Below are 17538 nucleotides of genomic sequence, written 5' to 3' on the forward strand. Positions count from 1 at the left end.
TATTGGGCGGTAGGCCGGCCTAAGACAACGATTTTTAATAATTAATTACTCGTTAACTATTACGAAAATTGCAAAATGGTACAGGACTTTTCCGTTTATCTCGATCCGTTCTAATTTCTCAAGAATTTTGTCGGATATGGAAAGACTCACCCTGTATATAGCTAAATGATAACGTGTTTATAGCTATAGTATTCGGTTATTTATACGTGATCATTAGCAATGCCGTATAACCGGATACTTAATACAGCCAATGCAGCATTTGCTTACCAAACCACGATTTACCGAGATTACAATACGATTTCCATGAGTGATAACGCGGCATTTTAATTGCCGTCGGTCAATGCGTGTATTCATCTCGTTTTAGCAGTAGCATAAATTAAACATGAAGAGAGGAGCGGGTGCGTAATCCGCGATACCGTTTGATGTTCGAATTAATTACCGTCGCTCTATTCCTGGAGTATTTCCGCATAATTTACTTATTTTTCTCCAACATGTCGATCGCGCGCCGTCCTCCTCCCCGTCATGTTTGTTTATCAGATTTGAATTCGCGCGAATCGCAATGCGTAACTGATAATGATGCAGGCTTTAATTATTTACAATCATCATTTAGGATCCGTATGATATATACTGCGTGGCATTAATTCGCGATATGATTAATATTAATGTTAATTGCTTCAGCACTTTTTCCAGAAATCTAAATATTACATTTTTAGAAGCGCCGCTGGTATTAACACTTTTCAATTTTTTGATTAAATTCGCCCCTTCCGCCCGTACACGGATACTTTCGTCAAAGCGTTACTCCACATCAAATTAATTAATTAAAATAATAATCATATCGTAAACGGCACGAAAAGAGGTCTGTGATGTTGCCGATTAAAATTACGTTATACGAGTTGGAATATTATACGCGAGTGAAATATTATATATATAAATGTCGAGATTTTAATCGTTTGACATTAATTAAAGAAACTGAAAGAAGAGAGACGAAATTTATTTTTTCCTCCATACTCGCGGTTCTTTCGATCGAAATTGCGGGGCCGAAAGGATTGACGGTAAATGCGCGACCCTTACGTCTCGCCACGCGAGGGACGCACATCGATTTTTGCAAAGCCCAAATGTGAAGCCCATCGATCGTCCCTCAAAGGCACGCTCCGGCGACGGGGACGTCGAAATTGTATCGGCAGCATCCAAAGACCTTTATTATCCCCGCGAGAGCTTTCGGCGCTGCACCTCGGGGGGAGAAAATGATGGCCGTGACTCGCAAGTTACTGGTCCCCGTCATCCCTCGCGTCATTCGCATTCGCGCTCGCGAACGGTCTTCGCTGGGCACTCCGACATTTTTCACTCCACCCCACGCGACTTGCTGAGCCACGCGTATTTCATTATTTATCAAGGGAACATTGTAGCGAGGCTCGCGTCTCGGATCGTCGCTCGAAGCGAACACATTACGTAACGAAAATGATCTAAAATCACCTAAAACGCATTTTCTCCAAGTAATATATCCGTGAGAAACAACGTCACTTTGCATGATTCAGCTAATGTTGAATATACACTGCAAAACGTCCACAAACACGTACTTTTAGGCACAATGCGATTTCGTAATTAATTGATAGTCAATTTGTCTTAAAAAAGATCCTGTTACATTTCAATATTAATTCCCATTTTGAGATTCAACGTTCTCGTAATCAAGTTAAACGTCTAAAAACGTTACTCAAGCACGAGAATCTACTTAGAACTAATTGTAAAATGGCTTTATTATATTATCAAATTTGTACAGAGTTCAGAGTTCTATAGTTACTGAAATTTTACGATAGTTCCGTTCGTTAACTATTTATAAATAAATTTTTAATCCGACCGCTGGCACTTCATTTTTCAAAACTATGCTGAGCAGACAGCTCCGACTTTTTGACACAGTTCTCGACAGTGCCCGGCCATTTCAATACATTTTAACAATAGTTCTGCCCATTAACTCTTTTCAATAAAAATGAAATACTGCCGGTGCAAACGGAACTGTTAATAAAGCTTTCGATTTTTGAAAATGAAGTGCCAACCTCACAGCGGCCGTGAGTTCTATCGGCGTTTTGAAACATTTGAGGCAAGTTCGCTCTCATACTTCGCAGAGAACATCAATCGAGTCAGAAATATACACGCGTTGTCATGTGTGGCATTAGCCAATAAAACCGGTAATAAAATCTAGATTTAATGTGTTATAAACCTACGTCTTCCCTTCCCTCTTTGGGAAACATTTACGCTTTCAACGCCGCCGTAGGCGAAATTAAAAACTTACGGTCATAAATTACCGAATGCTTTCTATAAATTCCATTCCCATTCCGAGATCCCTAAAGGGAGACACGTCTTTCTTACGGAACGACAAACGATTCCTCTTGCAACGGCGAACGATTACAGCGTGCAACGTGAGTCCCCGAAGAAGCTCCTTCGATCCGCAGGGCTCGTCCACTCTGCGGCACCAGCCCTCGCACCGAGCTGTCAACCCCTTTTGTCCGTGACAATCGCCCCGCTCGTAATCACCGTTCATCCGTTGCTGATGCGGACGGATGCAAGTAGCGGCCGAGAGTGATTTAGGATCGTGGACGCGAAACGAGCCACGTTACGAGACGAACGAGCAAACAGCGGCAACGCTATTTACGATCCTGACGGCCGTAAACGGTCCGCTGGTCCCTACTGACAGACACACGGTGGCGAAAGAGAGGACACCGCATACGGTGAAACTCTCTGTAGAACCTTGCGGGTCGTGTCATAAATCTAATTCGAAACAGTGCGTCGCCGCGACGACGCTTCCCCGTTTTCTCGTGGCGGATCCTATCGGAAATATTCCCGCGAGAGCATCACGCTAGTGGGTGGGTTCACCGAGCGACGTTTTACGGGCGGTATGTACATTTCATTTCCCCGCGCGTAACCGTAAAGAGCGGTGAAAACGCGCTTAACTTGTTACAGTAACGTAGGATCCGGCCGACTTTTTACCGCGATAAATGGATTTCGCCGGGCCCGTTGTAACCGTAAAAATCACGCGATAACAGCGCGGTCGGTGGCCTCAAACATTCTGGCGCTACAGCGGGAAGCGCGCATTAACATCCTCTTCAGAAATAATAAAAGTAAAACGCGCTCTCGCTGGATTACATATAAATTGCAGACGCCGTGGCATTTTCTCGTGAAACATTCATTAGTGTCTTAATAACACGGAGTGGCGTAACATTTTCGCGTTCATATTTAAAATAGACGCATCACTTGAGAGAATAAAGTTTCTCGCGCAATTCCCGTATTTCGCTCTTACGAAACGCCTTCTCCGCGAGGTAAATAAAATTCCATCACTGATGTTACAGCAGAATCTCCTAAAAGTCCTGGGAAAAAAGTATCTCAACTGCTTTATTTTAGTCGAAAATCCTCGACAGGTGTACATTGCTATTTATTACAGTCGTTTTCCGATAAAGCACGAATTTATCATTGTAGTAACGAAACCTTATCGTCTTCGTTTGAACCGATATCAACACGAATAAAATAAAACGAAGACGTTTCTTATCGATAGCACACATAAGTGGAGTGATATGCGATAAGTTTCATAAAATATTTATTCTCTCACAGACATAAGAAGGTAAAATTCAACGATAACAGTATTAATAGCAAACGTCGCTTTTATAAAAATACTTACTAATGCCATCGGCGAATCATCTAATAAATTATTTTCAACCAATACCACCTAAGACGACCACTTGGGTTTCACGGATATCTTCATCGTGGCATAAAGCAAATCTCACGTAATATCGCGTTACATCTGATACGCGAGGAAAATGGCCGTGAGAGACGGTGGTTTCGATTTCGCGGAGGTCCGTATTTTCCACATGCGCAGGCCATTTCGTTTCCTTTCGTTAATTCGTACTCCCGAGCTAATTACACGCAGATCTCTCGGATATTACGTACCGCAGGCCTCCAGCGCCGCCGCCGTCGTCGACGGCGCCGAAAGTCGGCGCGCCACTGTTTCGTTAAATTAACGTTTATTAGCTGCCTCTTAGTCGCGCGTAAATTCCACGATTATCGCTTGCCGCCACTCTAATTCCGCCATGCAAGCGCGAAGACGGACGAAAATTATTCGGGAATTTCGAGAGCTTCGGGCGTTGCTCCGCTACCTCGCAGCAGCGATGCGCGTTCTCGTCGTCGTCGTCGTTGTTGCGGCTGTAGTTCGAGCAACGGCAGCGAATTCTTTTTGAACCTTGAGTTACATGAATCCCGTATATTCAGGAATATATCACGTCCTTTAAGTCGGGCGAGATTTCCACTTCCTTTTTCGGAGTCGCGGAGTAAAAAGCGAGAAACGGTAAGAGAGAGCGTGTTTATTGCGATACGATATAATTATTTCTCGCTTCGCCACGAAAACGCGAATTTAACTCTTCGTACATTCAGAGATTTCGAAAGTACCGAAACATTCCGAGTAATCCTTCTGCACTGGCGATTACGATCTAAATAACAAATAAAAACCTCTTTTACTAGCAATCGACCACATTCTCGTCATTAAGCAAAGTCATGCCATTTTCTCTCTAATCTTCATGTATCTTTTGATAACAAGAATGAAATAATATTTTGATCTTAAGATGGCTCCTGCATGCTCGAAGGAGCGGTTAGTATTAGTGCTTTGGTGGAAACCCTTCTCTGGGAAAAAAAGACAGTTAGCGACCTATTTTGGATCCCACACTGAAAAAAATTTCTGGTTAAATATGGACGAATCAGGATAATTCCTTTAAGATTCTGGTAAATCCTAAAGGAATTATCTGATTCGTCCATATTCAACCAGAAATTTTTTTCAGTGCACAATTAGTAATCGAATCATTTGTATTGTCCGTAACTCTAATCTTTTACGAATTTTACCCCGCGTAACTAAGAATCGCAATTAGCTATTCTATCTATATCCAATATTTTTAAGTAATACTAATCAATTCTCTCTCCTAGCGAACATTATCTAGTACACTACAATGTAACTATCACCAAGTAATAGTTACATAATATCAATATTGTAATTTCCTACTTAACAATGTAAATGTAATATAACATATGGATATTATATTACATTTGTCTTGTTGAGTAGAAAATTATAATATTAATTATATTATGCAACTGTTACTTGGTGTTTATTGGAATGTTAAGAGATACTTTAATATTTTTCTTTATTTTATTTCATCGGCGATCGGGTCTGAAATTTCGCGTACTGATAGATAAAATTTACAACTACAACATACTTAAATTTCAATTTTTCCTACTTTTGGTCGGTTTAAGCAGGAGTCACCTTAAAAGCTCACCTTTTGTAATAAAAAAATATTAATATTTCAGTTTTCTCCCACTAAAAGTTTGCTGCAGGACTAAGTCATTTATTATCCTTTAATGAAGTGTGGTTTTTCGTGACTTTTCCTTAAAAAAATATAATAGGATTCTCTCTCTCAAGTACCTTACGGCTCTACTACACGGTCAATGTTAGCACGTGGCAGTCGAAAGTCCTATAATGCTTCCTTGCACCAATGATCTTTCCCATATGCGCAGGAGCCCAAAGAATAACTTACGAACCGTTAACACTTCCTGGAGCGACGTGGGCTTTCAGCAGTTCTCTAAGTTACAATTCTGACGATCGGTTGATGAATGGCGGTGTCCCGTAACAAGGAAGCGTTTTCCTTTCAACAAATACGGCAATGGGACTACGTGTGTAGTCCGTGAGCGAGCACTCGGTACTATATACATATTTGCAAATTGACGAGTTTTTGCGCCGCAGATTAATTTGTCACGACACTTTTCCGAAATATCAGAGCTGTGCATGAAGAATTTAATTACTTAATGACTGCAAGAGTGAGTTTACTAAACACCGTGACAGTCGGTTTCGTAAAATATTCGCGGTCCGCGTACTTTGTATAATTTTCAATTAGCAGATTAAACTTTGTGCAGCGTCAACGATATTGCATGTTTTTAATATTCGGGATCGATTATTTCATATTTGACGCATCATGATAAAAGTAAAAAAAAAGCACAAAGCACACGCCGCGCGCGTGCAATTTTCATTATATTCCAAATATGCTGGGGGGGTACGCGGTGGAGAAATGTGAGAAATATTAGCAAAATTTAGAAGCAAATCATCGAGGATAAATGGCAAGCGCACAATCATCGATTTGCGCGAGCGTTAACGCAGCCCCTAAAACGATCTACGCTAATGTTTCGAACGTTTCGGGAAGCTGTGCAGCGTGCAGCTCCTTCATCGAGTGCCGCCGCAGCGTGCGGCTTGATGGAATTGATGTGCGTGCAATTGTAGCGAAACGACCAATTCATTGAGGCCTTTATTAATACGCCGCGAGAAAACGCGCGTTCGCTCTCGCGTTTATGGGGGAGCGCAATGGCGCAATTCTGACGGGCTTTCACCGGGCGTCCGTCGGGACAATTATGCATGGCATGACGAGGCTAATTTCACGGACAGAATTGCGAGTCTCGCGTCGCAATGAGCGCGCGTGCGAGGTAATTCTCGGCCGCCAGGCGATAACGAGCAGATTGATTGGTACAGAGATAACGCGGCGCTCTTCATTTACAGTTTTCATCCGATACCGCTTTGCGCCGATCGAAGGGGACGCTCGCAATTTGCGCCAAGGATCCATTTAAAAAGACACGGGCGTAATTGCGTCTTTATGTCGCGATTGAATATTGGAAATTTCGACGGCGTGCCTCGACGTCAGTAGATGCAACGACGTATATGTCCACATGCGGAAAAAACGGGAGTTTTAAGCTTAAAAGCAAATCCCACATAATTAAAATCAAGTGATCAAATTCACCAAAACAATACAGTGAATTTAATTACAAAGACTATGTAATTTAGGACTGAAAAATTAATTTTTCTCGCAAATAGAAGGAAGATATTTAATTCGAAGCTGAACTACACTTCCAGATAGAAAGAAAGAGAATCGGAAACCAGAGAACTTACTACTGGAAACAATAGAGTTAAAATAGGACTCTCGTTAAAACTATACAGCACACAAGAATGACCAATGCAAGTCTAAGGCAAGATGTAGATAGCCTATACTTGTAATTTATTAAAATGTGAATTCATGCACCGTTTCTTTCCACATTTGTCCTGCGCGCCGGTTTCTTTTCGGACATATGACGCAGTTTTCTTACGGGTGGAGTTATCATCGCCCGCAAGTTCACACATTCAAATCGATAAACGATTTGTAATTATATTTCAAAGGCTACATTTCAGCATTTTTCGATGCTACATTTAGCACTCGATACCCCCCTTTCCCCGTACTGTAAATTATTCTTATTGCGAAAAATATTACCCCAGAATTGGAACCTGGCAAATGTCGAGAAATGTAATCGGCGATTCCAACACTGTCGACGTTCGCATTTAAGATTTAAGCTACGCAGCCCGCATACTCAATAATTGCTAACAAAATGCGCAAACGCTTACACAGGGTAGAATTCGTGATCCGTTATGATCTACATACTGCAGAGGGAATGCGCGAGTGCAGCCGCTCGTACATATGCGTGCACGTAAGTAGGACGCGCCTAACCGCTAATGTACGTTAGTGGAGTCATCAGAGCTGCATTTAACTCCGCGACGCGCCTCTCGCGCTCGAATTTGTCCCCGGGATCCCGGGTAACTTCCTGCGGGATGATCGTCGCTTTTACGACAACCACATGTTACCGAGGAAGTCGTTTCCCCCGTACGTAAGGAGCACGGCGAGCGTACCGGCACGCCCGAGACGCTTCCTGAAGCGTGGGGGTCTCGTCTGAGACTTCAGCCACCTGTCCCGAGGTCCCCGGGGAGCGGTAGCTAGGTACGGCTTCTGCGCGCTAGCTGGATTCTGAAACTCGAGAAAATCTCCTCGTCCCCCTCCCCCCGCACCCGCGTCCGCGCCCGCTGCCGCAGGGCGGCAGGAATTCTGTTACAAGACGCACCACGTGGCACGCGCATGTTGCCCAGAAACCGATTTCCGCCGTCGTCGTGCGCGAACGAGAAGCGTGCGGAAGGGAGAATCCAGGATCTCGGAAGTACGCGGAATCGATAACGGCACTGACCCTTCGGATCTTTCACAATCTCGCGCGATCCTCGATACGTATTATCGTCTCAAAATCGATTTGCATCTTCCGCAACTCGGGGGGGGGGGAGGGTTTTTCTTTTTGCAAAAAATGGGATCCGCCTTGGATTCTCGGCGCTGTTGGCACACGAGCGACACGACCGATCTTATCGACTCCTCGCGTTCCACGCGGTCATTTTCGAGACGGACGTTCGACGACTCGACATAATTCATGAAAATCGCTCGTTCTCTGTTACGGGAGACGATCGGCGTGGCCGGGCGGCGATTGTGTTCGCGGTATTACGCACAAATAGCGGCCGATAAATCATCCGAGAGGGAACCGAGTGGGCCGAGTCGTGGCGCGCTCGCGTCTATTGTGGCGATTCCCACAGCTTTGTCCGAATTCTTCTGGTCGGCATCTGCAGGATACGCGGCTCCTCCCGGCGATACGCGCGACACGCGTGCTGGGGGTGGGCGTCGCCGCTCCGCGTCGTTCCCTCGCGTCCTTTCATCCCTCCATTTTTCCAACGTCTCTCCCTTCTCGCCACGGCTCGCTCCTCCGAGCCTCTCTCTTGCGGGCGCGAATTATTGCTAAGTAACGACACGACGCGGCGCACCGGCGACAGAGAATCCCGGACCTTTTTATTAGACCCCCGGATTATAATGTCTCTGTCATCCCTCGGGATAATTTATCGAGACAGGGGGGCGAGGCCGTGCCGCGTGAATTTATCGATGGCTGTTCTTGCGTTCCGTACGGTGTGGTGGCGGTGCGCCGCGAAGTACCAGCGGGACACGTGTTAAATCGATTATTGGTAACCATAAAAGCGAGGGTGCGATCAAAAACCTTGCGTGCCGCTGCCACCTTCAGCCTCTCGAAGATGTAAAAATTATTATACGCGTGCAAGGTATTGTTACACAATACCGCTTCGATGTTTTTAACCCTCAAAGCTCACACGGAGAAAAATATCCGATTAAATATAATCGGATGATCCAATTACATAATAACAAACGGATATATCCGATTAAATTGTATATCCGATGAAAAATGTGATCGGTTTTTTCAATCAAATTTCATCGGTGACTGCATTTCATCGGATAAATTTCATCGGACGTGCCCGTAATTTAATCGAAAAACGTAATCGGAAAGACACTATTTGAATAATAGGTTTATCCGATGAAAATTTTTCTCAGTACGCAACTGAGACGTGTTTCTAAGATTTTAAAGTTGGTGCAAACTATGTTGTTTGTCAATTTGTTATCAGAATTATGCTCCGTGTCATAAACAGCGTATCGCGAAGAATTAGATTAAAAAGAGAATGAAATATCTTGCTTCCGGAAAGACAAAGTCGCGAGCAACCGTTATTGTATTATAAACAACAATTACCGCGCGAGTGAGCGGCAATCCGATTTGACGTAGTTTTCAGTTTCTCTAGCCGCGAGGATCCGGCAGATAAGATAACAAAGGAGATAATTGACTCGGGGTTGTGCGTTGCTAATGAGCCTAAAGTCGATTGCTCCTTTTACCGGGCATGATCGTTGCGTCGCCCCGGGCGAGCTGCGCGCATCGCGTCAAGTTAACGACATGGTAAAGACGATTAACGTAGAATCCATTAGACGCGCGATTTGCTTTGCGAAGGATTTAAAGGGAATTGCTTTCGATCGCTAAACTCGTTGTCTCGACAAACTTCCAACTTCTAATCGAGTTTTTTGCCCAACGAAACGCTCCCTCGCGACGTGAACGGCGTTTCGTGAAAACGAATGGTTGTTTCTCACATACAAGTATAACATTAAATCGAATCTGCATTATTCGATATCGTTAACACTTATAACTTTGTTACAATCGCACGCTAAACATTGTACAAAAGATAAATGTTTTTTTTTTCAATTTTCCATCTTCTATTTACTATGATCCCCTATTTATATTAAATAAAAGCATAGAAGAAAATCCTCTATATATATATATAATATGAGATAGCAGGTTTCCAACGTTCAAATTTAATCACAAATCTTTTTTCGCAACGGTTATACGATTTAACAATCGTTTTTCGTCTAAACAGATTTCACTCCAATGGCAATAAATTCACGATGAAGCCAACAGACGATGCCTATTAATTCAGCAGAAACTCCGCTATCTCATAATAGAGGACTTCCCTTCACTTACAAATCCATGAAAAGTTTAGCGGTCGAAGCTCGGAATGATAAATCGTCTGCCCTTCTGAAAACCACTCGGAGAATAGAATGTTTCGGTGGCAGCAATCTTGCTCTCGTCCCTTCCTCGAGATGTTTATTTATCCACGCCCGAATTGACCATCGACAGCTCGGCGTAACACTACAAATCGATCCCTCCACATGCTTTTACTCCACCCCGCGAGCCTCGCGAAAACAAAACGGGCCGTATCCTTCTTCGTCCCGCATCAGCGCGATTGAATGGAATTTACGAGAGTCCGATCACTTCGCTGTATATCGCAAACAGCGATCCTCGAGATCGCGGGAGAGCTCCCGCGCGGCGGTACATTAGAAAGATTGCTCTATATTTATTATTGATCCGCTATATCTCAGGGAGGCGAGGCGAATAACGGCGATAAAATCGAACAGCGTTTCCCTATTCAGGACGGTGTGCGCAACGGTTGCGCGAGATCTCAAAATAATATCAGTGATTTGTGCCGAGTTATCACATACAATTCGTGAAAAATGTTTAATTTGGAAAGTGCTAGATTTTTTCCAATTTCATGTACACAAGTTAAGAATTCGAGATCCACTAACGTACGGTGGCTGCTCGAAAATTTTAGAAATTGACATCGCTATTAAAAATCCACTGACTACCGAGACATGTGAGTCCATGAGCTCTTGCCTTTTACTTACCTTTTGACTCTTGGCTTATTTATTAAATAACTTATTCATCTAACTTATTATCTTACCTTTATCTACTTTTACTGTTTTTTTTACTCCTAAACTTATCATCTTACTTTTATCTACTTTTTCACAATTTTTTTACTCTTACACTTAACTTATTAGTTTATTTATTTCTCTGACCTATTATCTCACTATTTATTTATTTGTACTCGTAATAATTCCAGATATGACATTATGAATTTGCTGCCACTGACTCATGAACTCATTCTGTTTCGGCATAAAATTAATTTGTTCAGTCAACATTAGGTACTTTTCTCCTTTGAAACACATACTTATGTACTAAAAGTTCCTTTCTTTGTATTGCGGTTTGTACTTTTGTAATTTGTTTCCAGATTGTACTTGAAAAGGACCCGATAAAGAGGTCGAAACGTTGTGACTTAAATATGTATCACTTTTTATGCCAGTCTGGTCGATTTTTAAAAGAATTTCCCCGTGACAAATTAAGAATGTTATACAGTTGTACCTATAATTTAACGCCATAAAATCTATATGTGCTCCAGTTGAGACATCAGGTAACCCGTTGATTCTACCAACGATGCGATGAAACGATTCCTCGAAAGCAGTCTTTAATCGCTCGAAACGAAGGTCCTGAGAAACGCACTGATCGCCGGCACGCGACGCTCGTATTTATAATACATCATTATATATTTCTCCGGGTTAGGTCAGCGAGGAGTCCCGGGGGGGGGGGGGAGACGGCGGGAGGGAGATTATCCGCGATAATCCTCGGGGCTCGTCGATGGTACGAACAGCTGCGTGTTAAATCCCGAGAGCGCGCCTCTCTCGATATTTTCGACGAGAGAGAGAGAGAGAGAGAGAGAGAGAGAGAGAGAGAGAGAGAGAGAGAGAGGAGGGGGGAGGGTGAGATTGGGCCTGACGTTTGTCTCCCGCGCGCTCGCGCGTTCCTAAGAGTCCCTAATGAGGCTGTGGTACGTCAGCCTGCTTAGAGACGCAGGTATTTGCAAGAAAGGCGGAGGATCGACGGCCCAAGTGAGGCTGGCATGCGAACTATGTCAACGAAGTCCTCAACCGACGGCGATGCCTGCATTGTCTGCGTAGATGAAATCCCCCTTCTCCCTTGCGCGCGAACACCGTGAAAGTACGCCGAAATTTATCCGCGACGTGTCGAGGGTACGTCGATGATGTGCGAACAGAAATAGGATATAAGAAAGACAATTATTCCGCGGCATTTAGAGCGAACGGACAGTCAAGCGACGCTTCCCACACGTATAGAAACGCTCAGCAGGATGATAATTAACCCCGTCACTCGCCCCGATAAAATTATTAACAATGAATTTCATCGCAGGCTCGTGCGCAAAAAGCTTAGGAAAAGGAGCTTAGATTCTCGCGGGCGATGGTGCACCCGCAGCTTCGATCAAAGCTTTAATTATACGTTGCGCTTATCCACGTTATATTCTCGGATTATTATTATTATATTTACGTATGAGGGATTCCCAACAGCTTACGACTCGTGTATAACAATCCGTTACAGTCCAGCTACTTTACTGCGGTATTACGCAGAGAAATTAAACGCAGGCGGTATGTTTCACGCACACCTGCGTAACGGAGTATTAACCCCCTCGCGCCACTGCCTGTTTCTGTCCCGTATAAGCTAACGTTCCGTGCGTCCCCGTAGCGATCTTCAACGCCGAAGTATAAGCAAGACAAATGCCAACGACGTGTATTAAACAATATCTACTTATGCAGAATTACTGCCACGGCCACGGCATAAGTCTTACAATTAGTTTAAACAACATAAGTCAAAATAGCCTGCTTTTATATTGGAACAAATTGTAATTTGCTAATTTGATTTAATTCATTGCAAAAGAGATACAGTCGTGGTCAGAAAGGTTGTTCGACGTTTTATGATACATTTTGGAAATACGGTCTATCATGCCAGAGATTGTAGGCTTTGTTCACGGACATATGCAGTGACGCATTAAGTATTAGGGCAAAGGAACGATACATACGAATATTCCGAAAACTTATTGCGAAACGTCGGACGGCCTTTCGGACCATGAATGTACACCGAAAGAAGAGGTAATTATAAAAGACCGATGCAAAATGGTGAGGCACCAAGAAGGTTGTTGTTACAAAGCCTACCTGCTGAAGTTTGATATAAAATAAGGAAATATTATTCACAGTAAAACAACATCCGTTTAAACGCGCAACCTTTTAGGGCCAGTTTCACAAACATCGGTTAGCTGTTAACTAGGGTTCAGTCGACTCTCTTTTTCCACCGTATTATTTAAGAAGAGACAGAGAATCAATTAACCTTCGGTTAGCAGTTAACCGATGTTTGTGAAACTAGCCCTCAAACGTCACTCAGGTATGAATTGAAGATTAAAGAGATTCATTCTTAAACCGCGACTCGGAGATTAAACGGGCAACTCTTGCCTCAGGCGCATTCAAAATCTGCGAACAATCGAACGACCCGTTTCAGATTGGTTGAGCGAACTTTCGAGCGTTATCGCCGCCGAACTTCCCCAGCGTTCCCCGCCATATTCCGCAAAAATGACAGGGAGCGGCTTATAATTCCCCGTAGGAGCCGCCGCGGCAAATTGGGACAACAAGGAGACGAAAGTTGCCAGCGACTTAACCGACGAACCTGACTCGCCGGCTCGACGGAGGCTAACGACGCGCCATGCATTTTCCCGGCGCATTTACCGCAGAACACGGCGCGGGGTGACGGGGAGGGCGGTTCGCTCGGCGGTAAACAGGACGGGGGACCGACGGGTGGAGGAGGGGTCGCCAAGTTTCGGTCGGTTGCAACGAGGTCAGATATTAAAACGACTTCCAGCCACCCTTCCGCGCGCCACCCGCGCCGCCGGGATCATCGCCCTTTACGAGATACATGTGTACACGAGATCGACGGAGCAACGCGGACTGCGCGGGGATTATGAAGTCCTGACAGCTGAATCGCAACTCCTGTTTTTCAGAGAAAAGACCTCTCGCTCGCTCCTACCTTATCTCCTCCTTCCCGCCTTAAGCTCTCCCCTTTCCTCTATTCCGGAACATCCAATTTCTTGAGGAAGTTTACGGCGTAGCGAGCGTGGGAAAATTGCCCGTTATATATTAAAGACGTCCTCAGAATGGTAAACAGAACGACTTCCCGGGGTGGAGAGAGGCGAAACGGGGGCGAAAGATTATGCGACAGTCTCCTAGCCGGGAGAGGATTATCAGACGTGTCTCTTACCCGCGGTACCTTATTGCCTGTGCCTCCTTTGAGAATGCGTCGGCGTTATTCGGGATGAGTCGCTCCCCCCCGCGGAAACTGCCTAATTTTCCAAACCCCTTTCCGCGCCCGCCACGTATTTTCCCTCCGCTGCTTGCTATTCGGGTCGGCAGACTTTCCGCCAAGGCTGCGTTCAGAAACACCACCCGGCTACCCCAGCGTGTCATTCTATCCTTATTGCTCACCGTATGTTAAACAAGGATAAAATGATACACCGGTGCGTTCGGGTGACGTTTCTGAACGCAGCCCAGGGTGGATGACGTGGAGTTGCATGCGAGAGGATCCGGTTGTTATTATTGATACTCGAACGATAATCTTGGACAACGAGACTCGATTGACGCGCCTGATGAACTGATACAACTGACGCGCAAAATGCACTTTGTTTACCCATGCACCCTTTAATTTACTTGATAACGACGTTTCCTTAGCGAGAATTTAATCGAATGTGAAATTTTGTTCAAAGCCCAACGTCCGAAAAGTCCATCAAAGGGCCTACAACTTTAATAATGCCGCGATCGCTTTGATCTCTGACGTTTCGATTAATGTGCGCTTCCCAAGGTAGAACATGTAAATAAATTGCACACAGTTCTCGGGGAAGAGCGTTGTCTCGTTGTATCGCTCGGCCAAGTATTGATCACTCCTGACGAATAATTTCCGTGGCTGCAATTAGCAATTATCCATAACGGACAAACGTTACCGTGAAACGCAGGCACGCTTTACTCTCGAAACACGATGTTTCATGCAGATCAAAGAGCTCTCTGAATATAACTTGATCGCTCCAGATTCCCGGAATACGTTTCTCAGCGTTTCTTTCGCGCGAATAGTCACGTTGCCGTAAATTGTGCCGACGAAGAACTCGTCGAAGACGCAGCGCGTTTTGCACACAAGGCCGCTAGGTGTTTGTAGCTTTCGGAGAAACGCTCGCACGGTACTCGGTAAATACCGCGCGAAAGACGTTAATGAGTGTTTTCGCGTTTTCGACGAGGCCGCTCGAGGAGAGCGGCAGCCGTGCGGCTTCCCTCGCCTTCGCGGCGCTTGTTTTTCGGCGATTTCTTCGTCGGCGAGAAGCGCTATTAACTTCGTCGCGAGGCACGCGAGCCCATTTTCCATTCGACGTTGATCGATCGCCGGTGAATTTCGCGCGGCCCCCGCGGTAGCGCGCGCTCGCAGACCCGAATTTATCGGTGCGAGAGGCGAGAAACGAACCCGATCAACGACTCGCGAGGAGTTTCCCGTGCGAACTGCACGTCCCTTTCAACACGAGCGCTCGGCGAGGCGGCAGACGATCGAGGCGATCGACGACGTAAGTGGTTGTCGAATACGACGCGAGTCTACGCTACCAACAAACGTACTATGCGCGTATTTCGGAATTAAGGGGAGAGAAAGAGAGAGAGAGATAGAGAGAGAGAGAAAGGGGTGAAAACGTCCAACCAGCAGCCGCCGCCACGCTCTTCTGGGTAGGAGAGACCGGGGTTGGAAGTCACATATTTTTCTGAGAAGTGCTTTGGGTGTTTTTTCAAAGGAATTAAAATAATTACTACATCGCTTCATAAAAGGCACATATCTGGCTAACTTCTTACACAAAAGTCGTTGAGATAGTAATAACCACGTTGAGAGACCCATTTTTCTGAATGAAACAAAATTCAGACGACTCAACTGAATTTCTTGTTTGGATATGAAACAAGAAACAAATCTCTCAGTTGATACAACAACAAAATTTAGTTGGAAAATTTGGTTATATCAACACACAAATTTGGTTGAGTGAATATGCGCAGAATCCTTTTATAATATTCAACTGAACGATTTAGTTCGCGCAACAAACACAATTATTTAGGACGTGATGGGATGGGCAAGTTTGTTATCCCACCCATAAAATTTTGTTCAAATAAACAACTCATGGAAACAAAATAGTTGTAACATTTAACTTCTTTTCGGCAACATATTTTTCGTTTCATACAACCAAATTATTATACTGTACATGTTCAGTCAACAAAATGATTCAATCAGATTATTTCGTTTTATTCGACAAAATGGCTCTCTCAGTGCAGTTAAGAGAAAATTGATTTCAAGTGGAAAAATTAATTTGCGACATCTTACCCCGCTTTAGGGGTGGTTATCGCTTAGGGCTGATTGTTACATACAGATGCAACTGATTTATGAAATAAAAATCGGTCGAGTATAAAACAAAGTTTATACTTGTTGTTAAATGCAGTGAGTTATCTTCAAATTATATCTCTCGATAATTTCTGCGACTGAAGACGTCTCCTTCATATGTAGAACTTGGCATTTAATTCGGAATGCGACCACTGGATCCCGGGTTTTCGTTCGACGCACGGAGATCGGCGCTTTCATTGCAAAATGTAGGGTAAGCAAGATGAAAACCACATTGAGCGTTGAACGGGCGACGTTGAATGCGGACCTTACGACACTAATGCCTGTCGCCTCCGCATTTTCTGCCGCCCGGAATCGGGGCGAACCTTTTAATTCTACTTCCACACGGTGGTAATCCGCGTCCGTGAGGTACTTCTTTGAGCATCGCGAGCACGTATCTCGGATCAAAATATTAGCTGCATCCAATACAGCGGGGAGACAGAGCCCGGGGCGGACATTCACGTTCATAATATCGAAGTCGCGTCCGCCGCGCTGGGCGTACGTATACGGTGTACACGTAGAAAAGCGACGCCTCGGAGCATTGATGTCAGGATGATGAGGGTCGCGAGAGCTCGTGAGGATCCCGAAGGAAGTCGCGAGGACGATGACGGGGGAAGGGCCGAAATGGAGAGCAAACGGAGGAAGCCAAGAAATCCCGAAGGCTGACGCGCGCGAATCGAGGGATCGCTCCCTCGTCGCCGGATTCGTCGCCGCGTCCGTCTAACGAGGAACGTCCATCCCTCCGTAAACCTGGTGTGTAACAGTTTCATTTGCATGATAAGTCCGATTGTGACCGGACGAATTCGCGCTCACGTGTGCCAGCGATTTCGTTAACGTGTCAAGGAACGAAGAATGAAGGAGAATCTTTGCTACGTGTTGATTCTGACGAAACTGAATGTGGTTTTATACAGGGTGAGTCTTTCCATATCCGACAAAATTTTTGAGAAGGTAGAACGGATCGAGATGAACGAAAAAGTCCTGTACCATTTTGCAATTTTCGTAATAGTTAACGAGTAATTAATTATTGAAAATCGTTGTCTTAGGCCGGCCTACCGCCCAATTCGAGCGCGTGGCAAGATGTGACCGCCCGGCGATCGATATTGCTATGCGCACATCTCGCCACGCGTTCGAATTGGGCGGTAGGCCAGCCTAAGACAACGATTTTTAATAATTTATTACTCGTTA

This window comes from Vollenhovia emeryi, unplaced genomic scaffold, assembly GCF_000949405.1.
Source record: "Vollenhovia emeryi isolate VEMERY1.0 unplaced genomic scaffold, V.emery_V1.0 DF939133.1, whole genome shotgun sequence".
Lineage (NCBI taxonomy): Eukaryota > Metazoa > Arthropoda > Insecta > Hymenoptera > Formicidae > Vollenhovia > Vollenhovia emeryi.